Source organism: Procambarus clarkii, chromosome 40 (genome assembly GCF_040958095.1).
Source record: "Procambarus clarkii isolate CNS0578487 chromosome 40, FALCON_Pclarkii_2.0, whole genome shotgun sequence".
Lineage (NCBI taxonomy): Eukaryota > Metazoa > Arthropoda > Malacostraca > Decapoda > Cambaridae > Procambarus > Procambarus clarkii.
Genome location: NC_091189.1, coordinates 14,266,837 through 14,284,778, shown reverse-complemented (window position 1 = coordinate 14,284,778; position 17,942 = coordinate 14,266,837). Strand labels below are relative to the sequence as shown.

The 17,942-nt window shown below is 42.6% G+C and overlaps 1 protein-coding gene and 1 long non-coding RNA gene across 5 annotated transcripts in view; one reads left to right on the top strand and one right to left on the bottom strand.

The window, feature by feature from the left end:
* LOC123757922 (dual specificity protein phosphatase 10) overlaps positions 1 to 17,942 on the bottom strand; it is a 60,403-nt gene that overhangs the window by 30,079 nt on the left and 12,382 nt on the right. The window lies entirely within an intron of this gene.
* The window catches only part of LOC138372936 (uncharacterized), a 97,098-nt gene continuing 89,904 nt past the window's right edge, over positions 10,749 to 17,942 (top strand). The window contains exon 1 of the long non-coding RNA XR_011231008.1: positions 10,749 to 11,738. This is a non-coding gene — a long non-coding RNA (uncharacterized lncRNA). The remainder of the gene's footprint in view (positions 11,739 to 17,942) is intronic.

The following is a 17,942-nucleotide window of genomic DNA, read 5'->3' as shown; positions in this document are numbered from 1 at the left end:
CTCACCACTTTAACTCGTCTTGCTCTACGGAACTGGCGAGACACGTATTGTAGGACTACCAAGTAACAAGACTTGTAACGCCCCCCCCCCCACTACAGCATAGGTTGTAACGCCCCCCCCCCCACTACAGCATAGGTTGTAACGCCCCCCCACTACAGCATGGCTCGTAACACCCCCCCCCCAAACCGCGACAACCTCCCCACTACATCGAGGCAGGTAACGCCCCCCCCCCCCCACCTTGACTACATACAGCGCGGTAACTATTGGTACAGAGTGGCAAGTAACTGTACAAGAACAAAAGATGGGCGTAATATTGCCGCTGCTCGTTGTAAATGTCAACAATTCAACAACCTCGTCAAGGTCACAGCATCATACCAACTTTCATCAGTACTCAGCAAGACCATATCAGAGAATACATCATGCAAGGGGAATTTGGATAAATAAATTCCAAAATACACGTCGGCCTCACTTTTCGCCCTTACACGACCCCCCCCCCCAAGTTGTGCTGGGGGGGGGGGGGTGCTACGTGAATCACGACGATTTTGGTTACCCTCTGAATCATGCTATGTCAGGCCTGCCAACCCCCACACACAGTGCACTCATGGTTGCCAACACTCACACTGGTAAAAAAGACACAAGAATTTCACGTTTGTATCTGTGTAGTCACAATGAATTGAATTAAAAATTCATTCCGTTTGTGCAAACTTACTTTACCAATAAAATAATTTTGAACTCTGCAATTTAGTCAACGTCTAAGGGAAGCCTTACACGGTAGGCGAGGTGCCATACGGTGTCTGATGACAGACCTTGTCTCACACACACACAAGCAAGCAAGCAGTCATAGCAGTCATTCCTTTAGGGCCTCGCTCACAATATCTCTATACTATTATTATCGTCTATCACATGGCATGCAACCGTCTAATTTCCCAGCCAACACGGGGCTTCCAGAACAAACAGCTGGAGGCTAAAATATTTCCAGAGAGACTGAGTAATCTGGACTAAAATAGCCTACAGTCGCGCCGCCACCGTCGCCCAGCTCTGGTTCCCAGGTACAAATATTTGGATGCATTTCCGTTGAATTGTATTTTGTAGTTTAAAAACAGGACGTTCTTTTTAACCGAGAAAGAACTTCGACTTGCATTAAACCAACTGCTAAACCTGACTATCTTCGATAAGCTTGTTACTATTTGAACATATACACATAAGAAAAGACCTGGATAGCTCTTAAACGATTCCATTCCCATAAAGAGAAGCAATAAATCACGACCTAACAAGACTAGGATGACTCACGCTCAAAGTGGATTACACTCCACACCACCAATAAGGTGAAGGACAATTGGATCAACAGAAGCGGGTCTCATCCTACCGGCCACTAGTCTGTATCTCCTATAATAGGCCATATTAAATACCCAACAGTCTCACACATTCATTATTAAATGTCACCAAAGTTAGCAATATAAATAAAATAAAAATGTGAAAGCGTTTTGATAATCCCTTACAGTTCTTGGCTAAAGATCAACTATTATACTATTGACAGGGCGCAGGGTACAATATAACTTGTTATTGAAAGTTATTGATTTCCAATGATGGCTTGGATTGGGTATTAGTACCCCCTTGATAGTATGTGTCAGTGTAGTCTTTGATCCTACTCGGAGTCTCTCTCTCTCTCTCTCCCCGGCAGTAGTCACTAAACATCCCATCACACCGTTTTTCCACTAGCCTAGGCCGTCTCCCTCCCGCGAAAGTTAAGGACGCGGGGGATTAAGCTTAGGCTCTTTGAACCCGCCTCCCAGCTGTCAATTAACTGATGTACAAGTTTTCTGAGCCTAATGGGCTCTATTGCATATTTACATTTGAAACTGTATCGAATCTGCCTCCACCAACTCTCCTCTCAATACATTACCTTTGTTCACTACTCGAGACACCACTGAACACATTTTTATAATGTCTGTGGCTCATTTGGGTCCTCAAGTATCATCTCCACCCAACTCTTCTGTCTTGTGTGTTTACGAGAGAAAAAAAGGTGTGTGTGTGTGTGTGTGTGTGTGTGTGTGTGTGTGTAATGCGCGCGCATTAGTGTTAGAGATAAATATATATAGTAGACATAGAAGAAAAAAAATTGATTAGAAAGACGAGGTGCAGGAGCTAATAGCTCGAATCTGCAGATACAAATAGTAAATACAAATAGTAAATACACGCTCTTTGGTACACTTGCACGCACCCTCCCCCCCAATCCCCGACGCGCGCACGCACGCGCGCGCACACACAGGTGGAAACTTAGTACCCAGATGAGCCACAGTGACATTAGAAAGAATTTTTTCAGTGTCAGGGTAGTTAAATGGAATACTAGGAATACTAGTACAACTAGGTGAGTAAACACACACACACACACACACACACTAAAAACGAGTAAGTCACTGCGGTGATGACACTTTGCCATAATAATAATAATAGGCTCTATCAACAGGTGTGACAAGGCCGTCTCTCCCATGCATCAGCCCTCACCTGTGACCATAACAATACCCAAGACTTCATTCCCCGCCAAAACCGCTCAGGTACCGACACACTATTTACAACACTGCGCCTTTAAACACTACACAAGCTCGCCCACAAACATCTTTGGCTAGGTTTATATTTTAGAATAGAACCCCCCCCCCCCCCTACAATAAAGATAAGGTCCTTTGGTAAACTTGACATGAAATACGATATAACTGTGTGTGTGAACACGAAGAATGAAAAAAAAACAGCAATGTTGCCGGGGTCGTACAGAGCAAGTTTACACGTTTCCATGCCAACGATGACGTCATAGCAGGGTGTCCTATTTCAGGGTCTATTGATCCTTAGGAGGAACTGCACGCCGAAGACCACGAAGGAAGGCGGAAGACTTAAGAATATCAGGTGTTCTGACGAAAGGACGGCAGAAATTGCCACACAAAATAATTAATAAATTAGAAGATTTGAAAAGTGATATTTAGAATTTATTTTTACATCTTGACAACTTTATTTATTGTGACCCAGATATAAGTTTAAAAACTTTCGATGGGTTTGTTACGTATCTTATAAAAAAAATTAAAAAATAAAAACTTAAAATTTGCCCTAAAAATGCACTTTATATTTGTACTTTTTCACTATCTCATTTGGATCCAGGAGCCATTAACCTTCCCCCCCCCTCCTACACTAGCCTAGTACACCTGTGTAACAAGGAGGAGCCGAGGGAGACAATATATATAGACCTGGGAGACACCTTACACAAATATAGAATAATTGAAGAATTAGGGCACTAAGTTGGTATTGATAAATGACGCGCCACTAACACATTTGAGGTGACCTATAAGACATAGGTGTCTAGAAAATAAATGTAAGGTAACACTAAAGAAAGGACAAGGAGGAGGACACGAGCTACGGAAGTTGGAGATGTGGGAAAATCTCTCGTCCCATATCACTGAGATACAATACAATAAAGGCAACCAGTAAGGCAGATCTTTACAAAGAGCCAAAGGTGCTGACGGAGTATATGTATCAACCCTGTCACTTTCTCCACACCTTTTCTATTCTCAAATTCCTATCACACTGTGGTAGTGAAAAAACGTGTTCTATCATGTATGAGGGAATACATTCAAATGAGTGAAATTGCATAGGATTATTCTAACGTTGAATGATCTCTGATAGTAACCTCCATATAAATCTGTAGCTGGCTCTTTAAGCAAGCGGGTATGGTCGGGCACTGAACGTGACAGTTGACCGAGGGGTATATCTTGAGATCTTGAGATGATTTCGGGGCTTTAGTGTCCCCGCGACCCGGTCCTCGACCAGGCCTCCACCCCCAGGAAGCAGCCCGTGACAGCTGACTAACACCCAGGTACCTATTTACTGCTAGGTAACAGGGGCATAGGGTGAAAGAAACTCTGCCCATTGTTTCTCGCCGGCGCCTGGGATCGAACCCAGGACCACAGGATCAGAAGTCCAGCGTGCTGTCCGCTCGACCGACCGGCTCCCTGTAGATTCAAACAGCAGTACAGGTGTCAGATTTGAGAAGCCCAACAAATGGGACAAGTCGACCAATGATAGAAAGGTTAAGTTAGATCAGTTCTAATTGCCCCACATTGTTCCTACTGAAAGGTGGCGACAATCGAAAGATCTTAGCATGCCAGGACGCTGGCTAGAACCCTCCATGTTACTGATTCATCAACATTGTAAGTTAATCTATACAGTACTTCTAGGCCAACACTGTTCCTCAAAAGAGGACACTGGTGTATCGGGAAGAATGCTTACGCATGTTGAGGGAGTACCTCTTGGGATGGAGGCCAAGGGTCCCAGTGAGAGACCAGCCCTGACAATGGTAATAAGAGAAGTAGGTGAAAGTAGTAGTAGTGTTAGAGGCGGAGGCGGTAGTGGTGGTGTTGTGGTAAGTGTCGTTCGTCTTTAACATGATCCCGTCGCCTGTGATGCAGGGCCAGCACTGCGTCATACCTTCACGGGTTATTGGGTCAGGTCACCTTCACTCACCAGGTCAATACAAATCTTCAATAAAATATCCAGGTATATCAAATATTTGCATACTGCTATAACATTTCTTGTGAAGCTTGTGCGCGGAAACAATGATGACGCAAGAATAATGTTCTAGAGAACGCGCATTTAAATGCGAGTATAAGGGCCAGGACTCTTTCGCCATCTCCCATTCCCTAGCCAGCCCCTCAGTGCGCGCTGAAAATGGATGGGGAAGGAGTAAGCCTTCCTTACCAGAAACCATTAGGCCTAATCAGATATGCACGAGTCTTCTACCACAACACCTTAGCACCCAGTCACCTTCCATCACCTTCAAAGTACTATGAAAAGTAGCGGCTCACAAAAAATCCAGTTTCTATGAATAAGTTAGGCTCAACCACTTGGACTGGCCGGTAGAACGATGGTCTCACTTTATGCAGGTCGACGTTCAATCCCCGACCATCCAAGTACTTGGGGACCATTTGGGCACCATTCCCTGTCCCATCCCAAATCCCGATCCCTTCCAAGTGCTATACCGTCGTAATGGCTTGGCGCTTTTTGATAGTTCCCTTCCCTATACATCGCTAGGCTAGGTGGGTGGCTTGAAGCTCGCACTTCTAGCAACATCAGTTTATCATGAAACTATCAATGTGACAAATATAAACAAAGAATATACCGTATATCATCTAATGTAAACATGTGGCTTATAAAACTAGAAAAGAACATTAATATTTCAAGCTGGCAAGTGTTATCATATCTGTAGGGCGAGGTGAATATACTGGTGGTGGCAGGTCTGGCACAGGGCAGCCCAGGCACTCTGCTACTGACGTCAGAGCCACTCAGACATGTTAGTGCCATCCGTCAATACATGATTGCTGGGTGGAAGCCTCTCGGGCCTTGCGCTACCCTCCTTGGATGGAACCTCTAATAGTAGGCTTCTTCATAAACGAACTACTTTTCCATTTTGTCATAACTGCTAAAGTTAAACCATCGCGATCAGAGTGTCAACTGATGGTTCAAATTTCATGTGTATGTGTATCATTAACATATTGTGTTAATTAATCAGCCCCTGATTAATTAACCAGGACTTTATATTCCAAGAGGAAGATGCGGGTATAGCTAGCCTAGCCCTTTTTATTCCGGTGACGTCATGGGAATCCAGAGGCAGTGATCAATATGCCTGGCAGTCACTCACGAGCTCTCCAGGGGGCCTGAGGGCTGGTCACTCACTGTACAACAATCTCCACACTATGATTTGGTGAATGAGATACGCAGAGTTTGGCAGTCGTGGTCTTTATATTCCTCTGTCGTCGTTTCTAAATATTTCGTTTGGCACCTAACTATTACTGTCGATTAAACAAATACAAGAATGTTTAAGATAAAACTGATGTGAAGATGGTTGGTGACGTCAAGATGGAAGCCTGTCAAAACACCTTACTCCACATTCTTACTATGTGACGTAGGCTTCCTTATCCACACTACACAACACGTCTATGTAATTATAGCCTACAATGTTATCTGAACATAAAGTTTCTTTATAGTTTCTTCGTTCTTTTTTTCTAGCCCCAAGGGTTCATTTATTAAACTAGGATGAAGATTATGGCCTAGAAAAACAAATAAGAAAATATAACTTGTGGGACTGCAGAAACAATTTGGTACGAGTGATGAAAATCTTCGTGAAATTGAAAAAGGCCGCGGTCACCTGTAAATTTAAAACATTTGAGAATCCAGTATTCGTGCATGATTCACTCTTAACGATCGGCAGTGGTTACTTGATTGATAGGTCAGCCGCGCGTTCATTCACTCCAGGGCTGCTTACAGCTTAGGGCAACCATGGTAGTGCCTAATGTCCTTCAGCCCCCTGCCTGGCTAGCTGGAGGACCTACCTTAGGTAGGCTGGAGGACCTACCTTAGGTAGGCTGGAGGACCTACCTTAGGTAGGCTGGAGGACCTACCTTAGGTAGGCTGGAGGACCTACCTTTCACCAAATCTCTACTTGACGTCTCTTCTTCCTACCCTCCTTTCACACCCATGGGCCCCTGCCACCAAACCCCCTAGCCCCCTCTCCCTCCCCTGCTACCATCACATCCTTGGGTCACCACCACCAACACACCCTGGGGCCCCTAGCCCCCCTCCCCTGCTACCATCACATCCTTGGGTCACCACCACCAACACACCCTGGGCCCCTGCCACCAAACTCCTAGCCGCCCCCTCCCTCCCCTGCTACCATCACATCCTTGGGTCACCACCACCAACACACCCTGGGGCCCTGCCACCCCACTGCCTCGTGTCTACCAATACACTTGGTGGTCTTTATTTACGATGTGGCATCACGATCTCTGGCTTGAGGTCCAGAATAAGTCGATGTGTTGGCGTGCGAGGGCTGACTCACCACTAGTCTTAATATTCCACTATTTTATTGTTGTGGGTCCAAAGACGCTTAATGCAGAACTTTATTCTTGGTCTGGACGGAACAGTTATAGCCACGCCAACTCAAACGCGACGACACGCACATAGCACCACTCAACCATGCAGAATTTTAAATTGCGATGTTGTTGGTCTAGTTTAGATTTTTATAATATTAACAAATTTGGCAATAAGGGAGGTAATGCACGAGGTAGAGACAGAGGCTTGTAGTGCGACAGTCGAGTCCACAGTGCTAGCCAAGATGGCTACGACACTCTTAGAAAGCGTCAGCTGGGCTCCTACGCCAAGCGAGGCTATTTCGGGGTGGCGTGCCCGGAGATACCAGCCAGAGGGTCCTGTTGCCACGCTTATCGTGCTCCCGCTGGTGGGGCCAGTCTAGGGTAGGTCACACCACCTAGGGAGAGCTGACTCCTGATGAGAAGTAGGTGGTGGTAGAGAGAGAGAGAGATGAAGGGTGGTGGAAAGGGGTCGGGGAGGAACAAGGAAAGCGCATAATGTGTATTGTATAATAAAGAGGAAACTGGAAATTGAAAGGGGTGAGGGGCTGTTACCCTCTCATAAAGTAAACTGTTTTCATGGATGAAAACACTCCGTTTTCGCCACGCTTCCCTTACCTTCACACATTCTTCCACACTTAGACCTTCAGTTGTTTGTTTATTATGCACCCCATACTCATCTTGACATCTTGAGAGTGGTGGTGAATAGGTTAGAGGAACATTATGGGTTCGCTTAGGTAAGCAAGTTACATTAGTGATTAGCAGTTACCGGATTTGTTAACATATACATTAACAGTATATTCACAGTGTTGGTTAATTTACCATGTTACATTTCTGGTGTCTCAAACATGTCAAGTTACAAGAGTAGGTTTACAGCGTACACTATAACAGACAAGCTTGGGATACTTTGCTTGGGTTCAGGCTAATGTGTCATACCGGCTAAAACATATCGATATTTCTTGTGTACAAATGATAAAAGTATCTAAAGTATAACTAGTTATCTAGTATAACTACGTAAGGTATGCGGGTAGTCTTGTTGACAAAAGTTTACATTTGGTCAGATCTACTTCTCGGATTTACAACACAAACGTAAGATGTGACACATGAGCAGATGTGACTCTGCCGTGAATGTGAACAGCATTCATTCAGAAACCAATGTGAAACATGCTTAGGGAAAGGGGTGGTGGCTGACGGCCAGCTGCAAACCATGACTACGCCGCTCAACAATATACAATAATTTACTTCTACTTCAACTATAACTTTCAAGTGAGTTATAAACAGATGTTCTTAGTGTTCATTAAAATATCTAGAATCAAAAACTTCAATGCATTAAAATATCAAGTTAAAGGCGACTTGCCACTGCTCAAGCTGCGAGATTAAACATGTACGGTAATGAAGACAAATGGGAGGAAATGAGTGAGGGAGGTTTGAATGGGTGGGTGGTGGAGTCTGGTGACTGAGCAGGCACTGGTCTAGGCTGTGACCCACTTTACTCATCTCTCATGTTCACTCAACACTCTTCCTCAGCCCCACACACACACACACACACACACACACACACACACACACACACACACACACACACACACACACACACACACACACACACACACACACACACACACACTACTTCATGTTTACATATGAGGAGAGAGTTAAAGACAACATACAGAAAAAAGATACTTGTTTTGATGACCTCCACTTAACCTTCTGTTTACATTGAAATTATTAACCAGCTTCTTGAACCTACATCCATTATCGGGTTGCCTTTTGGTTACCCGTTTAATATATCGATAAAACGCCTAATCATGGTTATTCTAACTTAACTAAGCCTAATAAATTACGTATAGCCGTATTTCATCAAATGCTAACTGAAGAGTTGAACCACACTGCCTGTGGTCTATGACGATGCCTCACCGAGCACTACAACACCAAAAACCTCCAACAAACAAACCTCTGACAAACAAAATTGTCAACCTCCATTACCTGGGATACGACAGCTTATCCATTCACCATCAGCCAAGTGACATACAAAATATAAGCTCAGAGTTTTCTACGCCTTTGTTACGACAGGCCTATTACAGCTACCATCATCAAGGTCCCGTGTGCCACAAGACACCAAGACACCAGTGGGTAACTTGCCGTGCAGCGAACAATCTTCTGCCAGCCATACCGGTCCTCTCAACACCCGTCCTCCCTCACCCACAGCTGCAGATTTCATTGCCACGAGTTCGTTGATGACGCCTACTGCTGCCAGTTGCCCACTGCCCTTTCTTATGCTAATATTATGCACGCAAACATTCACTCCTCTAACTCTGAGAGCTTTGCTACATTAACATACACTATGTGTATGTTGTATACCTGATTATCAGGTTTATGTAGCCTAGGAAAGTAGTATATATTTACGAGACTAATGAGAGCGCTGAACAGTTGTCAATTACAAACACGCGAGTCCATACAGTGAACCTGGCATTATACAACAAGGAAGCTAAGCCAGCATCCATAAGATGACTTGTCGCCAACATATTTTATTCACGAGGATGAATAACACCAGCATGGTGGCGGCACCTCTCACTGACCAGTCATTCATTTGCTGGAGCCGTCCCTGAGTTAAGACCTTCACTTCTCTTCCCCAGCACGAGTTCTCCCCCACCCCTCACCTGCTGGTGGAGGTGGCATGAGTCATACACAAGGGCTGCATGTGCATTGTTACCACTTTTACTCTGCTGCTGCTGCTGCTGCTGCATACAGTCACTGTTACCAGCTTCCTCCCGCACCGCTGACCAATGTAAACAATGCAACGGTTTTTAAAAGGAATTTAGTGGAATGAAATGTTGTCTTGCGTAATGGTGGAGGTTGAAGCATGGTGGTGCAGGAAAGCGGGTCAGAGCACAGATACAGAGCTATCCCAACTATCAGTTCATAACCATCCGCGTTATCAAACACCTCTCGCTAATCTAACTTTGACGTGTCCTGTACTTAACAAATCTCGAACATTATCTCGTCATGAGCCGCAAGCCATCTGGTGAGAGGAGAGCAACGAGTGTCGTGGTGGTGGTGGTGGCGGCGGCGGCGAGGAAAGGTTGGTAGTGTAGCTGTGAGTCATACGGCCACATACTTACCCTCCTCACATTCTTTCACACTCGGCAAAATTACACCTCCTTGTAAAAAGTAATTTCCATTGTTTTCCAAAGCCAGATATATGACCTTAGGGTGAAAAGTGTCTCTCCATTATCAACATTTTTTCATCAAGATAGAGATAAACGGCTGAGCGAGTTATTTCGGTAGTCAACGCCGGCAGCCAGGCGATGTATGGGAATGCCGTGATGAGGACCACGGCGGGTACAGCCCCTACACACGCACGCATTACACACGATTTGCAAACTCGATTTGCATATTTATGATCAAATGTAAATAACCTAATATGCGTATTATTTAGCCTAAGAACATATGAATAAAGGAAATTGCAAAAGGCTTACTGACCCACTCATTCATTTATGTACTGATCACATTAAGTAATAACAAGGTAAACGGAATTTACCTAATAGTAATTAGCAATGCAAGTTATATAAAAATTGGTGAACGTGCGAATCTTACAGTAATGAGAGACCAATGGCGGTAGATTGTATACCAACACTTCCCTGAACGCCCAAACCAACACTTCATTCATCCCTTTCTAGGCTGTTGTGCAAAATATACTAACCTTCCTTTCGTACGTAAATGACTATCCCTTCATGGTACTCTCCAGCAACATGCCAAGATATTTCCTGTTCTTCAGGTACCTTCTGTTACGTACCCTTATAAGATACGTAAGTGAATATATTAATATGTACATTTATAATTGTATGTAAATTACAAGCATGTATATTGTTATACTTATATGTTCTATGCAAATGCACATTCATGTTACAGTGTTGGCGTTAGGCCCAGCGTATCGTGGGAATGATTGTTTATTTCTTTGTGTGATCAGTTTTCCCACGGGAACTAATGATTTATATGTGATCATCAGTGGGTAACAGAGTGAAATAATAATTGAGTGAACTGTATCTGGCAAATTGTCGTGGGATCGTCCGTTGCTGGGGTGTGCATGCCATTATGCTATTCTGTATGCATATTTTAATTACTATGTAAAGAAACACGTACTTTTGTTGTCTATATCAATATGTACTAATTATTCATTAAGTTAGTTTAAGATTACTCTTGTCACAATGTAGTGCTCCATTGTTGAAATATTAATAATTGTAACTTTGGCAATTTATTCGCGGGGCAAGGCAATGTGTTTTTGACTCTCATATTGGAGTTCAGTAGCTGAGCAGAAACCGGGGAGATAACACTTGTTGGAGTTAAGTCATTCTTTTATTCTAGCCATATAATTATTCTTAGTATTGATTTAATGTCTGGAAGTTACAGTGATATTTTTAATGTGATATATTGTGACCATATAATCATCTGTTTGCCTTTGAGATTTATTTAATATAAATTATATACATATGCTTAGTCTTTATTCTTCAGTCCTATGAAGACTATTTTATGCTCATTACCCATTAAGGGGTTATACTGGTGATTCGCTATTGAGAACAGCAGTTGTGTCGTATCCCTAGACTTATTAAAGTTTGGCTGCTGTAGGATCACGAGCCGTAACGTACGATAGGTAACAAAGAGTTATGGGGGCCTGTCCGGGATATATTGTCCCACTTAACTTAACTATGCTAATCTAACCTTGCCTTCCTAGGTACCAGTGTCAAGTGTCTCTGTGTGTTTCTTAAGAACTATTCCATGTGCCAAGCAAGCCTTCCTGTGTGTCAAGTAACAACGTTTCACGATTTTGAGGTAAGTCATCCTATATATTTTGTTTGTGCAGTGAGGCCAAGCGAATTTTCAGTGTGGTGACAATTTTACAGTGAAGTGTAGTGCAGTGCCATTGTGTTAATTAATTTTGTGAATCAAGTGCCAAGTGTTAGTAACGATGGAGGAGAAAGTTGTAGCGTTGGTGGCTCACCCAGACTTTGAAGGGATTCAGAACCTTAAAAAGACTGAGTTAATACAAATGGCAAATCATTTGGATTTGACCGCCAGCAATAGAATGGTTAAAGCCCAAATATTGAAAGTCATTGTGACGCATTTTGTTGAGAATGGGGATTTAGATGAAGAAATTCTAGAAGAGTTAAGAGAGGAGTCGAGTGATCAGATGACGTTAAAGCGTCTTGAGTTAGAAGCGCAAATAGCCCATGCTAAGCTTGAAGCTCAAAAGGAACAGCAAATATTAGAGGCTGAAGCTCGTCAAAGAGAGATTGAAGCTCAACAGCAACAGCAAAAATTAGAGGCTGAAGCTCAGCAAAGGGAGCTGGAGACTAGGCGTTTAGAAATTGCGGCACAAAACCAGAGAGGTTTAATTGAGTTGCAACTTGAAGCCACAAAGAAGCAACAATTAGAGATTCAACAACAAATGGCTGACACTAACTTCAGGCTTGAATCACAGCGTATGGCAGCTGGGCATGGAAATACTAGTAATGTTTCAACAAATAGTGATAATAATCCCATCAGGATGAATAAGTATATAGAGTTGCCCAAGTTCAATGAGGAAGATCCTGAGGTTTTCTTTGCACATTTTAATAAAATTGCCATCAGTATGAACTGGCCAAGGGATCAGTGGGTAGCCATTATGCAGTCTCAATTCAAGGGGCGTAGTCAGGAGGTTTTCACATCCCTCCCTGACGCTCATAGTTTTGATTATGACTTTGTAAAGAAAAGCATCCTCAATGCATACCAACTAAATCCAGAGGCACACAGGCAAAAGTTCAGGAACCTAAGGAGAATCAAGGATCAGACAATAGCCGATTTTACTCGTCAGAAGACGAATTTTTGCAACAGATGGTTAAAGTCACTTGCAGTCACTGATTTTGATGCTCTAAAGAATCTTCTCATAATGGAAGAAGTATTGTCCTGTCTTCCAGACCAGTTGTCTACTTTTATGGCAGAACAAAAGAATGTAACCGATATTGATGAGCTGTCAAAGCTCGCGGATGAGCATGAGTTGCTGACTAAGGCCCCGTTTATGGCCACTTCACCTAAGTCTAGTCGTAGAGTAAATTTCAATGCTCACCGTACTCCTTATCAGTATAAGTCTCCTCCTGGTGCGACAGTTACTCCCGTGAACTCTTCTCTTACTAACCCTAAGATGGTTACTCCATTGCCAGGATCATCTAAGCCTAGTAATGCTAATTCTAAACCGGCAGTTGGTTATACCAGTGTGTCCACTGTCAAACATTGTACCCATTGTAAGAGAAGGGGGCATGTGATTTCTTCATGTTTTAGTTTGCATCCTGAACTCCGACCAACTGGTCTTATTATGAGTAAAGGAGTGCAACCTATTAATTCTTCATGTATTACAGTCAGTCCCAATTGGATGGCTGAATTCAAACCCTATATGTCCACAGGTACCTTATTATGTACTAATGGTAGACATAAGACTGTTCAATTACTCCGTGATACTGGAGCTTCACAGTCTCTTATTACCCAGAAGGTACTTGATGATGTTGACACCCGAGATCTGGGTGAAGTTGTGCTTCTCCAGGGTATTGCCGGTAGTGTGCAACCAGTGTCCTTATTGCAAGTTAACCTTGATTCTAAATATACTTCAGGATGGTGTAATGTTGGTGTAAGTAAACAACTGCCCATTCCTGGGGTAGACATTATTCTAGGTAATGATTTTGGCAACCAAATGGTTGTAGGGCCCAAGTGTCCCATCATGTTAACTAAACCCCATAATGTATTAGCTCAACCGGAAGCAGATGATGATATTATTTACCCTGCTTGTGTTGTTACTAGATCAATGGGAAAAACAGGTGAGAGTAATCCTGTCTTCACTAAGGTTGCTGATCCCAAGACCAGGACCCCTTCAGTAAAGGAGTGGGAGGTGGATCTTGAGGATTCTTTTATGACTCGACTGGATGATGAGAGTGAGGCCGTAGTAGAAGCCCCGCCGAACCTAAATCACAAGGAAAGTGAAGGTGAGGAGGCTGAACTATCTGTACCTTGCCCGCTTGTCTCCAGTGCGCCAGTTGTCGAGAGTGAGGCCGAAGTAGCTATGACTCCATTTTATTCTGATCAATCGGGAAAAGAGATCAAGCTACTAGGTTCTTGCCCGCTCGCTGCTGAGTCCGAGTCATTGCCCTTAAGTGTTGTACAGACTACTGATCCTAGTTTAAGTAAGTGTATTTCTGAGGCTCCTGATAATATTGATGCATTGGAGGAAGGGACGGGTTTCTTCTTCAAGGATCGACTTCTGATGAGAAGGTGGAGACCCAAGGGAACTCCCTCTTCAGAGGATTGTGAGATTAGAACCCAACTCGTTGTCCCCAATGATTATCGTAGGCAGGTCCTGCAGGCTGCACATGATGACCCCATGGGAGGTCATCAAGGTATCACGAATATGTACCATAAGATAAGTAAATATTTTTTCTGGCCAAAGTTAAAGAAAGACGTGGTCAGATATTGTCATAACTGTATACCCTGTCAAATTGTTGGTAAACCAAATCAATCTGTACCTAGAGCACCATTGCAACCTATTGTAGTTCCTGATGAACCATTTACTCATGTTGTAATTGATTGTGTGGGTCCTTTACCTAAGACTAAATCGGGTAACATGTTTTTGTTCACTCTCATGTGTATGACTACTAGATTTCCTGAAGCTTATGCTCTACGGAATACCAAGGCTCATAATCTCATCAAGTGTCTTGAAAGATTCTTTTCGTTGTTTGGAATGCCTAGAGTTATTCAGAGTGATAATGGGGGAAATTTTGTTTCTAAAGTTTTCAGAACTTTTTGCGAATCCCGAGGGATTCGGCACAAATTGTCCAGTCCATATCATCCACAAAGCCAAGGTGGACTTGAACGTTTCCACCAGACTTTGAAACAAATGCTGAAGACAACAGGAGAAACTCATCCACGTAATTGGGATGAGAATCTCCCCTTTGTGTTGTTTGCTGCTAGAGAAGGGCTACAAGAGTCATTGGGCTGTTCACCCTTTGAACTAGTGTTTGGTCACCAAGTAAGAGGTCCTCTTAAAATGCTACAAGAAAAGTTGTTGGGAGATGTCTCTGTTCATCAGAGCGGATTGTACTTGAGCGAGGTCAAGGCTAAGTTGTGTCGGGCTCGTGAGTTGGCGAAAGAACATCTGGGAAGGACTCAACAAGCCATGAAAGTACGATATGACAAGAAGTTCAAAGCTAAGCTAAGGTCGTTTGATGTCGGAGATTTGGTGTTGGTGTTGAAACCTCGTATGGGGACTTCCATGTCCCATAAGTTCGCAGGACCCTACCAAGTGGTAGACAAGGTGGGAGACCTAACTTATAAACTAATTAACCCTAATCTTTCAGAACCCCAAATGACTGTGCACATTAACAGATTAAAAGCTTATGTTGGACCTGGTGTAGTAGCTTGTTTTAGTCGGGAAGAGTTACCACCTGAGGATAATTGTAGTGAGGGACATGTTGTTAATATCCAACTTCTCAGTTCCAGTTCCAATGGCAGGGAGATGCTATGTCATTTACAGGAGGAACAACGTGATGAGTTCCAGGTTCTGCTGGACCACCATACATCTCTGTTTGGGGAGGTTCCTACCCAGACCCACCTCATCACACACGACATTCAGCTCCTGGACAGCACCCCCATTCGACAACATCCGTACCGAGTGAATCCCGAAAAGAGGAAAATTATGCAAGCAGAAGTGGAATATCTGCTCCAGCATGATTTCATTCGGCCAAGTCAAAGTACTTGGAGCTCTCCGTGTTTGTTAGTGCCAAAACCAGATGGAACCTGGAGATTGTGCGTGGATTACAGGAAACTGAACAAGAACACTACAGTGGACGTTTTTCCTTTACCCTTGTTGGAAGAATGTATAGAGTCCATAGGTCATGCCGAATATGTAAGTAAGCTTGATTTGTCAAAAGGGTATTATCAAATTCCATTAACAGAGTATGCTAGAGAGGTTACTGCTTTTGTTACACCTGATGGTGCGTATGAATTTAATGTCATGCCATTCGGTTTGAGAAATGCACCTGCTACTTTTCAAAGACTTATGAATTTCTTACTCAAGGATGTGCCAGATTGTAGGGCCTACCTTGATGACATTGTTTTGTACAGTAAGAATTGGGCCGATCATCTCTTAGGCCTTAAGAACTTGTTTACAGTGTTAGAAAGCGCAAAGTTAACCATAAATATGAATAAGTGTAGTTGGGCAAAAGGTACGATAACTTATCTTGGCCACGAGGTGGGACAAGGTAAGATTATCCCCTTACAAGATAAGATTCAAGCCATTGTGGACTACCCAGTGTTGACCAATAAGAAAGGAGTCCAACGGTTTATTGGTATGTGTGCATACTATAGGCGTTATTGTAGAAATTTTTCAACAGTAGCTGCTCCTTTGACAAACTTGTTACGCAAGCAAGTAAAGTTTCAGTGGACACAAGATTGTCAGAATGCTTTTCAGAACCTAAAGGGCATATTGTCCACCTCACCTATTCTTGCTAGTCCCCAATTTGATAAACCATTTATATTACACATTGATGCGTCAGATGTTGGGATAGGTGCTGTGCTTATTCAAGTTGGTTTAGACCAGATTGAGCATCCTGTGTATTACTATTCCAGAAAATTTAATGCAGCTCAGAGAAATTATTCCGTGGTAGAAAAGGAGGCGTTGGGTCTTATATTGTCAATCAAGAAGTTTGAGATTTACTTATCAGGAAATAAAGTGTTAGTATTTACAGACCACAACCCCCTTATCTTTATAAATATGATGAAAGTCAAGAACCAACGAATTCTGCGATGGTCATTGTTTTTGCAGGAATTTAATGTAGAAATCAAACATATTCCAGGCAGACAAAATGTTATTGCTGATGCTTTGTCAAGAAGTTTTGATGTACCATAAATGAAATGTTTCTTTTTACTTAACATTTTTACTTCTGAAAAAATGCCATTGATCTTCAATCCATTGCATTTTTTTTCTTGGAGGTGGAAGTGTTACGTACCCTTATAAGATACGTAAGTGAATATATTAATATGTACATTTATAATTGTATGTAAATTACAAGCATGTATATTGTTATACTTATATGTTCTATGCAAATGCACATTCATGTTACAGTGTTGGCGTTAGGCCCAGCGTATCGTGGGAATGATTGTTTATTTCTTTGTGTGATCAGTTTTCCCACGGGAACTAATGATTTATATGTGATCATCAGTGGGTAGCAGAGTGAAATAATAATTGAGTGAACTGTATCTGGCAAATTGTCGTGGGATCGTCCGTTGCTGGGGTGTGCATGCCATTATGCTATTCTGTATGCATATTTTAATTACTATGTAAAGAAACACGTACTTTTGTTGTCTATATCAATATGTACTAATTATTCATTAAGTTAGTTTAAGATTACTCTTGTCACAATGTAGTGCTCCATTGTTGAAATATTAATAATTGTAACTTTGGCAATTTATTCGCGGGGCAAGGCAATGTGTTTTTGACTCTCATATTGGAGTTCAGTAGCTGAGCAGAAACCGGGGAGATAACACTTGTTGGAGTTAAGTCATTCTTTTATTCTAGCCATATAATTATTCTTAGTATTGATTTAATGTCTGGAAGTTACAGTGATATTTTTAATGTGATATATTGTGACCATATAATCATCTGTTTGCCTTTGAGATTTATTTAATATAAATTATATACATATGCTTAGTCTTTATTCTTCAGTCCTATGAAGACTATTTTATGCTCATTACCCATTAAGGGGTTATACTGGTGATTCGCTATTGAGAACAGCAGTTGTGTCGTATCCCTAGACTTATTAAAGTTTGGCTGCTGTAGGATCACGAGCCGTAACGTACGATAGGTAACACCTTCATAACGGCAAACTTAACCCTGGAGAACACTAAGATGGCGTTACTACCCACCTAGACGCCGCCTCCATGCCCAGGCTCCTACAAACCTTCACCACTTCCTCCTTTTAAATAGCAGATGAACAAGGAAATGGCAGTAACGAA